Consider the following 12,011-nt stretch of genomic DNA (forward strand, 5'->3'; position numbering starts at 1 on the left):
AATATGTTACACTTTTGAAGTCGCTATTACATAAAGGGTGTTGTAAAATAGGGAAAGGCGGGTTTTTTTATTAGATTTTAATATGTTTAATTCAAGGATTAACCGAAGCTATTAACCAACGGCTACTAACCGAAAACCGAATTTAACAATAAACACTAACTCAGAATTCAAGAAAATTAAATGACAAGATTAAGACAAATGAGAGATATTTTTCTTGGACATTAAGAAAGAACTACTATCAAGATGAAGGATTAGAGATTATATATGCTATTAATATAAATTATTAAAGGATTTAGAACAAGTTCACCTTTTTAATTATCTGGGATGATGAGTTTCTTTATTCACCTTGAATATATAATAACAATTTTAGTGAGCAAAAGATCACTGGTAACTGCAGAGGAATGTGTGAGTTAAGAGCTTATTAGAGTAAGCAATACAAATGAATTTTCAAATTATGTACTTGGTCACTGTTGTCCTACTGACGCACGTATTTTTTCATGAATAATTTCCAGATCAGAAAAGAATAAATTCGGTTGATTGAAAGATTACTGAAGTAAGTAAAACAATCTTCATATCGAACATGATTCCAATTAAATTAAGCTTTTTGTAAGATGACTAATAAAAGATAAAAGTAGAAGCTTTGATGAATGAACGAGGACCAAAACTTTTGTAACAGCGGATGCCGATAAAATAAACAAAAGGCACTTTAAAAAGAAACTAAAGTGCGATCATCAAAGTAAGATCACTAATGATGCTTCGCTATTACAAGGTCCGCATGGACATTATTTACAAATTGTTCTTATGTTTCACAGAAAAATGAAACACTGTTCATCATACAAAATTGCATGACCGAATCTTCAATTTTTATAGTTATAAAATAATGGATTATGGGTATGTTAATGTTACGGATATCATCAGATCATCATATAAGTTACTAGACGCATTAATAAGAACAAGAACTAATGAGCTAAAAGTTTTTTTTTAAAAATTAAATAAATAAAGAGTAAAAGTAAAAAAATGTTATTTGCAATCACCAAAATGAAAACAGAGGAGCCCTGTTTTTCCTCTCGTTTCTCTTTCTCTCTTTTTCAAGTAGTAGAAAATGATAACAGAGTTTGAGAGCTCACTGCTTTCATTAGTTGGAAAGTGTCGCCTAAAACACTTCCTCTGCTAGGTGGAATTGTTGGCTTGAAGAGAAGAGTTCTTGTTACAAGCACAAATTTTAGCTGCACATTATTTCCTTTTAAATGCACCATTGTTGCACAGATTTGAACCATATGATCATTAGTTTTTTGTTTTGATTTGGTTAGTTCGTGATGACAAATGAATTATTTTCATCACATTATGGTAAAAAGTTGCCCTCTTTGTTACTTCCACAGCTATTTAGTTTAATATTTTGTAATAAGATCACAAAGTGCATGGGAACTATTGTTCGGGTACTTTAGCCTAAAATGAAGACCTATTAAAAATTTCCCTGATGTCATGGTATTAAACAATAAAAGGTACCAACTTCAGCTTAAATTCATATAAAATTAAACCTTACCACATACTGTATTGAAGCAATTTTTTTTCCATAATATGATATACGCAGGGTCGACCTTAGAGTATTAGGGGCATTATGGGAATTGTCTTACGAGGGCTCCTTACATTCAGCAGCTTCAACACCCAAAGAAACATAAAAGAGTTTAGAATTCAATCAATTTTTAACTATATCGTGAATGTTAACAATCAACAAGATAGTTAAAATGTTCAAAAAAGAAAAATAATCAAGAAGATATCTTTTTTACTTCCTCTAGAACTATTATTTCAATAAATCTTTTTTTTTTAATTCAGAAGTGAAGTAATAAATGTAATAATTTTCTGTATAGAGAATAACACAAAAATTTGTATAATGTTAAATAATTAACCTTTTTAAATAGATAAAGAATTTATTTTAAAAAAAACTAATAATAAATTAAAAATTAGATAATACTATCAAGTATCAATTAGAGATCTTTAATATTAAGGTTATCAAATATAGAATGTGTAACAAAATTCTTCATTATAAGATAATTACTAACTAAAAAGAGGCCTAAAAAAGAGGATTTGCTATTATAAGTAATACCAAAAATAAAAAGGGAGTCTTCCTAACATATGGGACTTAAGTGACCAAAACGGAGACCTTGATAACATTTGAGGCCTATTGACCACCTGAGTTGCTTATGCTTAAAACTGTTCCTGGATGTAAAAAGTAAAAATTATTGTTGAATTTCTGACTAATAAGATCATTGAAAGTATTCAAAGGACCTGAACTTAATAGGAGAGCCATGATGAACTATACCACGTTGCAAGTGAGCTCGTATCTTCATCCCTTGATCTGTCATTGGCATTTCTCTTCCACTCACTATACCGTCCTTTTCAATTGATTTTTTTATTGATTGATGAAGCGTCTCTGATACGTCAGCACTCGTCGGCCGTTGAAAAAAAAATTAATTTAAATAGAGAGAGCGGCTGATTCGACAAATAAAAGTTATAGAGGGGTTCATATCCCAGCCGTTGGATTAAATATGAGTGGCGATCTGCGTGGATCGGAGGACTGTTGTTGTTTATTTAATTCGTCAATCCCCTGACCGGGTTAAATGAATAAATGGAACGAGAGAGCGACAGAGCGCGTTGATATTTCTAACAGGTTAGCAAAGCGACGCCGTTTGGTTTATTGCTCATCTTTATTGGTAACATCATCACCTTCATAAAATATATGGTATAGTACAAAGTTCTTGCGCTGGGTTCGGGCATCTAACAACGAGGACACAGCAACCTATTCGCTAGGTTAGAGACCAAAGAGCCAACAGCAAAATGTGCACGACACATGTCACTATCATGAAAACAACATTCTTTTTCTTTTTTTTTTTCCCTCAATAATTTCAGATATAATATTTTAACTAAGTTTGTAACACTGTTGATTGAAATTATCAAGTACGAATGTGTGTAGATTTTAACATTCGCACTCATAATTATTATTGTGCAGTTTTAGACTTGGTTGGGTATTGAGGTGCTAAAACTTTTACGGTAAAAAAAAAAGTTTTGAGTATAAAATAAAAGGTAATAGTATATAATAAATTTAGTTTTTTAATAATAATTTTGATAAAATTAGTAAAAATATAATAAAATTTTTATCATATAAGTGTAAAATCAAATCATCTTAACTTCTAAACTACAACAACTATAATATTTTAACTGTTCAATCTCAATTCCAAATAAACCCTTAATTTATAATTAGATTGTCACTAAAAGATTTTAAGTATGTATTTTAGAATTTAACGAATACACTTTTAAACTACCTTTGTCAGATGAGATGTTGGGAAATTTTTATTAAGCTTCAAAAGTGTTTGAAATAAATTTATGTTTTTATGATACCAAAAAAAAAAAAAGATTTATGAACATTTTTGTGAAACTTAGGCGAAAATTTTTGTTAGGCTCTATTGGGCTAGATGAGCAGCTCGGGCAGTTAATTATCGCCCAAAAAGCCCAACCCAGATTAAAACAAGCTCGGATTTGGTTAGCTCGTTGACGGCCATTTGGGTATGCATGAATTGGGTGGATGATTAATAAATACGATTTATTAATTATTTCGCCGATTTGAATATTCTCCTAATTTAATCTTTTCTAATATTATAATAAAGAGATTTGGACAAGTGTTATTTTAATAATCTAACAGATAATATTTACTTTATTTTTTTCTTTCGTTATTAAATACAAAAACACTAATAGACAAAAAAAAAGACTTAACTCTTTTTATATTTTTAATTTTTATTTATTTCCTTTTATTGCTTTCCTAGCAATGTTCATCTTTTTACTCTAAAACATCCATAACCTTAACTTTGGAAATAAAAGAGAATATGCGAAAGTATAGGTAGGAGAAAGATTTCATTGAAATCAAACGAATTGGGCAACGATAGATTCTTCTTTAAAATTCTCATGAGATATTAATTAGTATTGTCGTTGCTGCCTGCCTACTTCTAACCTCAACCAATATCTGATCAAAGCTTGATTTGGTCAATCTAAATAATTATAATCGATGATTGGATATTGTTGAAGGGCGGCCCTAAGGATGAGAGAGGGGAATGCGTGTGCAAGCCACATGTGTGAAGAAGAAGAAAAAGGCAAGAGTGAAGATGACGACGATCAAAATCCTGTTTGATTTCTTTTTCTGATAATTTTAGTTAATCTGCTGTTGTTAGTTCTAAAATGTTAGTTAGCAACAAAATGACATGTTTTTGTGTTTAATAAGAAAAAAGTAAATAATAGATTTTCTATAGGATTCTTAGAATGGATTAGATTAGATTATGGAGAGAAATATATTTGAGAATATTAGTGTTGAGTTATTCTAATGTCTTTAATAGTAAATTCAATTAAGACTATTTTAGTAATATAATTTTTTTATTGAAATTAGAGTGTTCAAAGTTAGTAATAAAAAAATCAATAATTTTTATTGAATTTATGTAACTCTGGATTCTTTTTTTTTTTTTTTCCAACACTGATATGGTTCTGTTCTGTGTATTTATATACAATTTAATGTTTACATACAAGTTAAATTAGATCAATTTAATGTTTATATACAAACCTCCGCATCTTTCAACGATCTCATCTGCTGATTTTTTGTATTCCTGCTCTTTCACTTGAATAATTTTTTGTATTATTTCATATCTTTCACTTTAATAACCCAAAAGCTTTCCTCTGTTTCAACCCAAAAGCTCAAATTCCTTTTTCAATCGAAATAAAACGTAGCCACAAAACCCTAAATCACCACACCAATTTATCTCTGCCCGGTATTCATTTAAACCCTACCTCACGGTTCAATGTCATTCAATACGATTGCGGATGCCGTTTCAACTGGTCATTTAGTTAGCGCCATCCAGTTCTCTATGGTAAGCCTTAACCCTAACAACTAATCGACTGTGGTAGCACGTTGCTTGTTAGGAGTGGGGATACATTATTTGAATATATGAATTGGGTGATGTTAGTGATTCATTCCCCTATTTGTCGTGAATTGAGATTTGTGCATAATGCTAGTAAGATTGCTAAAAATTTCATATTTTGTATTGTTCCAGTTGAATTTCTTGCTTGTGGAAGATAAAACAAAAGTTCAATTTCATGTTGATTTAATTCTTCTTTTTCTTCTCTTTTTTTCTTCTTTATAGTCACGCTCTGGCTTTGGTGCTATGCTTTGTGCAGTTTATGGTTTCAAGATTAAGTCACGTTTATATGATGGCATCGATTCCATCATTAAGAAGCTCTTCTTATTTTATCTCAGTTTCAATTTTCTTTTATTATCTGCCTCTACCTGAAAATGGACGTGTTTTACTAGTAAGCATAGACTTTGTTTATTTAATTGATATTTTAATTTTATGTATAAGAATGGAGGTTTATTTTGAAAAAAAAAAGAAATTAAAAAACAGACTCTGTTGAAGCTAATTAGTACTGAATGTTTTTGGTGGTGCGACCAGAGGTGGAAACAGGGTATGAAAATGTGTTACTAGTGAGGTTGCTGCTTAAGATGAGAATGCATTCTTTTCAAAAATCCTTGGTAGGTGTGATCTAATTATATTTGATGGAATATTAAATGGCTAAAAATCTGTCATACGTTCAAACTTTGTTGTGTTTAGAAGAATGTTGTGTTTAGAAGAATGGTGTTGATTGTATATTCATTTGCTTAGCCTTTTGACAGATGGATTTGGAACTGACGATAAATGTGATTCAATTCACAAGGTTTTCGAGGGGCTCACCGTGGAAGGGATATTGAAGAACTGGTCTAGGATAAAGCCTATGATTGTGAAAGATTGGAGTGAGAATATAGATGCTCGTTTAAATCTTTTTGGCAAGGTCAGAGATGAATGGATAGATAAGGATTTATTTGACTACTTGGACTGGTGCTAATAGGTATTTTAGGCAAGCTTTTTGAGATAACACTGAGCAAGTTATACTACTAGTTTGCACATGATGATCAAAACTCTCGAAAAGTAAAATAAAATAAATTATTAACTTTTACTTTCATCTTTTGCATAGCAATCAATGTGGTGCTTGTTCTGTGACAACTTTGATAATCTACTTAATTATTGGTTAGCATTTGGACCAAAAACATTCTTATGATTTACATGTTTTGTAGAAATGCATGAACCTTAAATGTGCTGATCAGGGAGTTTAATTATTGCACCTTGAAATTCATTTATTGTTAACTAATTGGCTTTCCTTTGCATAAAGCCGCTTATAAGGCTTGAGTGGACGTCTTTATGGGCATATTATTTGTATTTCTATATGCATGCCTTTATCATTTAATGTGCTGCTTGTATTTCTTTATGCATGCCTTTATCATTTAATGGCCAGCTCCCTCTCCTCTTTTGTAATTTGAATAGTAGCATGGGCCTCCATTTTATAAATCTTTAACATTTTTTGCTGTAAATTAATTTTTCTTTCAAATATTTTGGAGGTCATTGGAATTCCTGTAGGTCTATTTACCAGATTTTAGTATGTTTAAGGTTTTAATTTTGCTTAGACTTTAATTTTTCTGAAAGATTATAGTATTGATCCTTAAAGAAAGATCATGCTACTTCAAATTATTTTGAAGTGTTGCTAGTTATAGCCTTACATATCAAATTCCATTTGTCTGGAAATTTATTGATAGCTGTCACAGCAGCATATTTTATGACTCTACTTCTTAGTTATGTAAGTTCATTATGTTTAGGTCAGAGGCAGTCAGCTGTGGGGAATCGATATATACACAGATGACTTTGATCTTGTTGCTGGTATGTGGTTCTATGAATAATTGTTCACAATAATTGTGTTTGCCTCACTGTTTTTGTTTTATGAGATCTATAATTGATCTTGGGATATTACTTTCTAGTTCTCATGCAAGCAAGTTACTACCTTCCCACTGCATCTCCTCCTTTATCTGCTATTCAAGAGTTGCGTGCCATAATCTGGTGTTACCTCTGCAAGATTGTGAATGAATATAATGCCTCTAAATTTATTTTATACATAATGCTGATGCTGAATAATATATTGTAGCTCCTGTCATATTCTACTTTGACTTTTTATATTCTGTTTCATGTAAAAATCTTATTCAACTTTAGTTGTTCATGAGCAAATGTCACATGTATAAGCCCAAATGATGTTTAAAGGTAGCGCGGCTACCTTTAGTTTGAGCTTACAATGGATGAAAAAGAAATTGAAACTGATATTTTGCTGCTTTTCTGATTTTTCAAAGTATTTTAGATCCTGACTTTTGTTTGGACTTGATGGTTATAGATTGTGTCTAGATTTGTTAAGTTGTTTCCAACACCTCGTGCCAAATCAAAGCACAATCTTTCTGATTCAGATGTCTTGTTAATTATGCATCATTTTTTCGTTAAAGATTGGATGGTTGCATGGATTGATGGAGTTGGAGTTCAACCAATAATTCTAATTTTTTGGACTTAAAATGCCTTTTTCTTCTGTATAAAAACTGTAGTAAGTGCTATTGAGTTGACAGAAGTTGAATACTTACAGGTTGTTTCACACTTTTTAATAGTTTTACATATATGAATTTCTGTTTTTTGAATTGCAGAAAGGAGGTGGAACTATTGATTTGGAGCCTTATCTTACTCACTCATTGACAACGGAGCCTACCCTCGCTCCCATGGCAGTGGAACGGACAACGACTACTAGGGCTGCAACATCAGTTGGTTTGGGTCTGTTTTGGGTTTATTGTCATTTATTTGGCTATGTTTTGATAGCGAATTTTGATATGTCAATATAATGTGTAATTGTTTTGGGTTGAGCTGGTAATTATGCTGGATTAGATTGGTTTGGTTTTGGTGCTTCTCTGATGGAACACTGCTTTTTTTAGAAATTTTGAATGTAATATGAGACTACATTTAGTTTAATTGAACACTGCATCTAGTCTAATTACTAGAAGTGTGGCATTTGGTTTGGTTTATCCGATATTCTCCAGAATTTCACTTGCATCTGGTTTTGTTGCATATGTTTGCTTGCATTTGATGGCAGTAGCAGACTGTTTGGTTTTGTGACATTTGATGGCAGTTTGGTCTGTTCTTGGTGTTGATTTAAGATTGTTCCTGTTGTGCTGATGTTAATTGCAGGTGCTTGAATCAGCTAGGGTTGCTGGTTTATTCAGATGGTTGACTCAGGTGTTGTTACTGGTTAATTCAGGTGGCTGACTCAAGTTGTTCATTTAATGTTAGGAAGCAAATGATTTACATATTTAATGTTAAAATAATTAAATAATTTTATTATTCCAATTAAATATGTCATGTTTATACGACAGACAATAGTCATGAATGGGAAGTATTAATTACATATTTTTCCTTGGGATTTCAGGCAAATGAAAAAAAGATTGAGAATGATTTCAAGAGGACAGGTGGATGATAAGTATTCATTTTTGTATATTTGGCTAATGTCCTCATTAGTGGATTTTTATGGTATTGATTTTTTTTTTTGTTTATAATTTTCAATTAGTTGCAGTCCTAGAGGAAGAGCAGGCTGATCAAATTGATTTGTCTTGTTTTTCGGGCAATCTACGACACGATGACCGTGATAATGCTCGTGACTGCTGGAAACTTTCTGATGGAAATAACTTTAGAGTTCGTAGCAAGCATTTTTGTTATGACAAAACAAAGGTTCCCCCATATTTTGTTTGTTTGTTATGGTATTTATATATCCTGCATAGGCTAGGTAGACAGGTTATGATGTAGTTTGGTTGGCTCTTCTTGTGCTTTGTGCAATTTGTAACTGCAGATACCTGCGGGAAAACATTTAATGGATCTTGTTGCTGTTGATTGGTTCAAAGACACAAAGAGAATGGACCATGTAGCTAGGCGTCAAGGCTGTGCTGCACAAGTAACTATTCTTTTCTTTTTATTTTTCCTTTTCCATTGATGCATTAGGAGAAAATACTGCCTGTGAGATACTACTATGTAAATAACTTCTCATGGTTCATTGAATCTATAACACACTGACCCTCTTCTAAAAAATGTAGGTTGCTTCTGAAAAAAGGCTTTTCTCACTGATCTTTAATCTTCAAGTAAGTTTATTTCATTTCAGAAGGTATTAAGTTTCAAACTTATTGTATTGGGAGGCTGTATAGTTTTAACCTAAGCATCTGCAGGTTCCTGGTTCAACACATTATAGTATGGTATTTTATTTTGTCACAAGGCAATTGGTTATGGGATCACTTTTGCAACGGTTTGTTGACGGCGATGATGAGTTTCGCAATAGTAGGTTGAAACTTATTCCATCTGTTCCTAAGGTATCCATCTTGGCCTTCATGTATTAGGACTGTATTAACGTATACTTACCCTTTACTGCATGGTACACTTCAATTTGTCCAAAGAAGGCATGCATTTAGGTGTAAATGTTTTGATGGGTTGTACCTTCAAACTTCATGTCCTTTTTACCCTCTTGAATTTGTTTTGCACTTGTTCTTGATTTTAAGCACTGAATCATGCAGGGGTCGTGGATCGTGCGCCAGAGTGTTGGAAGCACCCCTTGTGTATTGGGGAAAGTGGTTGATTGTAACTACAGATGAATTGTTCCCCTTTCAAATAGCATCCGATACTATTAACATGGTTTAACATTGTTCATCTTTCTGTAGATTAATGTTGACATCGGTTCTTCTACTGTTGCTGATGGAGTTTTGGGCCTTGTAATTGGTGTAATTACGACATTGGTGGTTGACATGGCTTTCCTTGTACAGGTATGTATGATTGTTTTTTCCCTCGCTTCTAAATGGACACAAGGGAAAAGACATGATTTTGAGATATTGCACTGCAATTTGCATTTTTGCATACTTGAATGTTCTCAGAATGGTATAATGCTTCGTGTGTGTCTTCTTTATCTTGCTCTTCTGTATGCAGGCAAATACTACAGATGAATTACCGGAGCGGCTGATTGGTGCTGTACGTGTTTCTCATATAGAACTCAAGTCTGCTGTTGTCCCAAAGTTGGAACCAGAGATATCATGACTCTGGCTTCATTTCACCTCAACTGTGTTTTTTTTTTTTTAATTAAAAAAATCATTTGTTTTAGGTATACATACATGTATTTTGATTCTATTTTCATTGTAATTTCTCATTTACTTTGAATGAAAGTCATTGGTGTTTTCGAATGGGAATTTTGCATTAAAAAATGAAGAATAGTGAATAGGAAATTCCCTGATTCTTTAGTTAGTATTTTTGGTATGAGTGTAATTAGTAGTAAAGTTGGTTTCTACTCGCAAACAAGTGAACTGCTCGATTCCCGTGTGGTATCAACCAGTTTCCAACTTTTTAATATACACTAATTGTTATTGTTTAATAGCTACTACTATTAAAACTCAACAGCTAACAAAAATACTTAAAAAAAAATGATTTTTCATATGATGCTGTGAAAAAAATTACGGGTTTACTTCTTTCCACGAGATCTATAACATGGTCTTGACTTCACGAAATTCTTTTAATTTAAAACGTGCTGGTGTGAGAAGGTCAGTTTGACTGATTAATTCTTTTTAATAGTGGTTGAGATAATTTTACTATACTCAAAAATATTTTTATTCTGATAATGCCACAAATGTTATGATGTTTTCTTCAGCTAATGATCTTCTATCAGGACTAGTTAGAAATCAAATGCTTAAAACACCGATTGAATGAATAATGCAGAAGTTTAAACAGTATCTACTTGAAAATTGCATGAAACATGAAACATCAATTCAAGTCCTTCCTTAAACAGAGAATGCATCAAACAAATCCAAAGTGTCTTGCAAGTCTGTAGCATGACAAAAAAGTTGTAAATGCGTTTAGAACCAAATTATTCAAGTACAGAAAAACGAGCAAGCTAAATCATGTATAAGAGATTGGTCTGGTTCGGGATAGCTTCTTCACTGTACCTGAAGGATTGGCTCAATCTTTTCTTTAGAATTCTGCACATTTTGTAATTACTCGTGTAAGCAAGCATCCATTACAACCATAATAATAATAAAACAAGAGTAATGATACGACCACCACCTCTTGTACACAAACAATATTATATATTTTCAGTCAACCAATCATATTATATCACATTAGTTTCTATAAAATAATTTGCTAAATAGCACCAAAACTTAATTGATACTCACCATTTCATTGAACAATTTTTTTATGGTGTCATTGAGGTTGCCTTCCCAACATTCTTCTTCATCATCATATTCTTCGGTGAGTTTCACACTGTTTAGCTTTGGTGTGTCTACGACTCCTTGAGAGAAAATCTTCATCTTTGGGCACTGTCTCACAACTACTTGTATCAAGGATGGGAACTCGAGAGTGTAATTACCCGAACAAAAGCTTGTTAGGCTTGGCAAACAATGAAGTGTCAAGTAGTTCATTTTCTCGAAGACAATGCAGCCTTTCACTTCTTCTCCAACCTGCAATTGTATGTTTTCTTCTATCATTTTGCAATCAGCTGTCTTCATTCTTTCAAGATTCACTAGACTTTCAGATGTTGAGAGTGTCAACACATTTATCAACCCGTGACATTCCAATATTTCTAGACTTTTCAACTTTGCAAACACTTTGTTGGATTCGGCATTTTCCTTCCAGAGATGCAACACATTGGGTAATCTAGACAGCTCTAACTCCTCCAATTTAGGGAATGCAACCTGAAAATCAACAAAATTAAGTTGTAAATGAAAATATGTATCCAATCTCTGCAGTCTTCCCCTGCATATTTTATGGACAAGATTAATCACGGCATTTTATATTTTATTTCCAAATTAGTATGCTTTGCAGTAGGATCCCAAATATAAGTATCAAATCGATTACCCTTTGAAACACATAAATGAAATCTGATGCTAAATCCAATATGAATTAGCTAGGAAAACAGAGATGTAACACGCATAATCGATATAGTTCATCACCTCCTGTCACTAGGCATCCAATTAATTTGAGACATTTTTATAATTCATACTATAAAGTTAGTTAATAACTACGGTTATGTTGTTAAATCAGATATAAATTAAGATGACG

At 32.3% G+C, this 12,011-nt stretch overlaps 3 protein-coding genes across 19 annotated transcripts in view; 2 read left to right on the forward strand and 1 right to left on the reverse strand.

Moving 5' to 3' along the window:
• Positions 1–10,141, forward strand: part of LOC102612549 (protein ENHANCED DISEASE RESISTANCE 2) — a 34,576-nt gene extending 24,435 nt beyond the window's left edge. Inside the window, exons 15-21 of one of the 4 annotated variants that reach the window (XR_008054829.1) lie at positions 8,356–8,395; positions 8,494–8,654; positions 8,773–8,874; positions 9,014–9,058; positions 9,143–9,283; positions 9,485–9,730; positions 9,891–10,141. The gene's annotated coding sequence lies outside the window, so the exon portion shown is untranslated. The remainder of the gene's footprint in view (positions 1–8,355; positions 8,396–8,493; positions 8,655–8,772; positions 8,875–9,013; positions 9,059–9,142; positions 9,284–9,484; positions 9,731–9,890) is intronic. The other 3 variants (XR_008054828.1, XR_008054830.1, XR_008054827.1) reach the window with 3 other exon arrangements.
• The window catches only part of LOC102611187 (disease resistance protein At4g27190-like), a 60,629-nt gene that overhangs the window by 12,477 nt on the left and 36,141 nt on the right, over positions 1–12,011 (reverse strand). The window lies entirely within an intron of this gene.
• The window catches only part of LOC102620792 (protein ENHANCED DISEASE RESISTANCE 2-like), a 98,437-nt gene continuing 90,884 nt past the window's right edge, over positions 4,459–12,011 (forward strand). Inside the window, exons 1-6 of the mRNA XM_052441698.1 lie at positions 4,459–4,907; positions 5,487–5,566; positions 5,708–5,919; positions 6,722–6,782; positions 7,583–7,706; positions 8,118–8,187. The gene's annotated coding sequence lies outside the window, so the exon portion shown is untranslated. The remainder of the gene's footprint in view (positions 4,908–5,486; positions 5,567–5,707; positions 5,920–6,721; positions 6,783–7,582; positions 7,707–8,117; positions 8,188–12,011) is intronic.

Source organism: Citrus sinensis, chromosome 5, assembly GCF_022201045.2.
Source record: "Citrus sinensis cultivar Valencia sweet orange chromosome 5, DVS_A1.0, whole genome shotgun sequence".
NCBI lineage: Eukaryota > Viridiplantae > Streptophyta > Magnoliopsida > Sapindales > Rutaceae > Citrus > Citrus sinensis.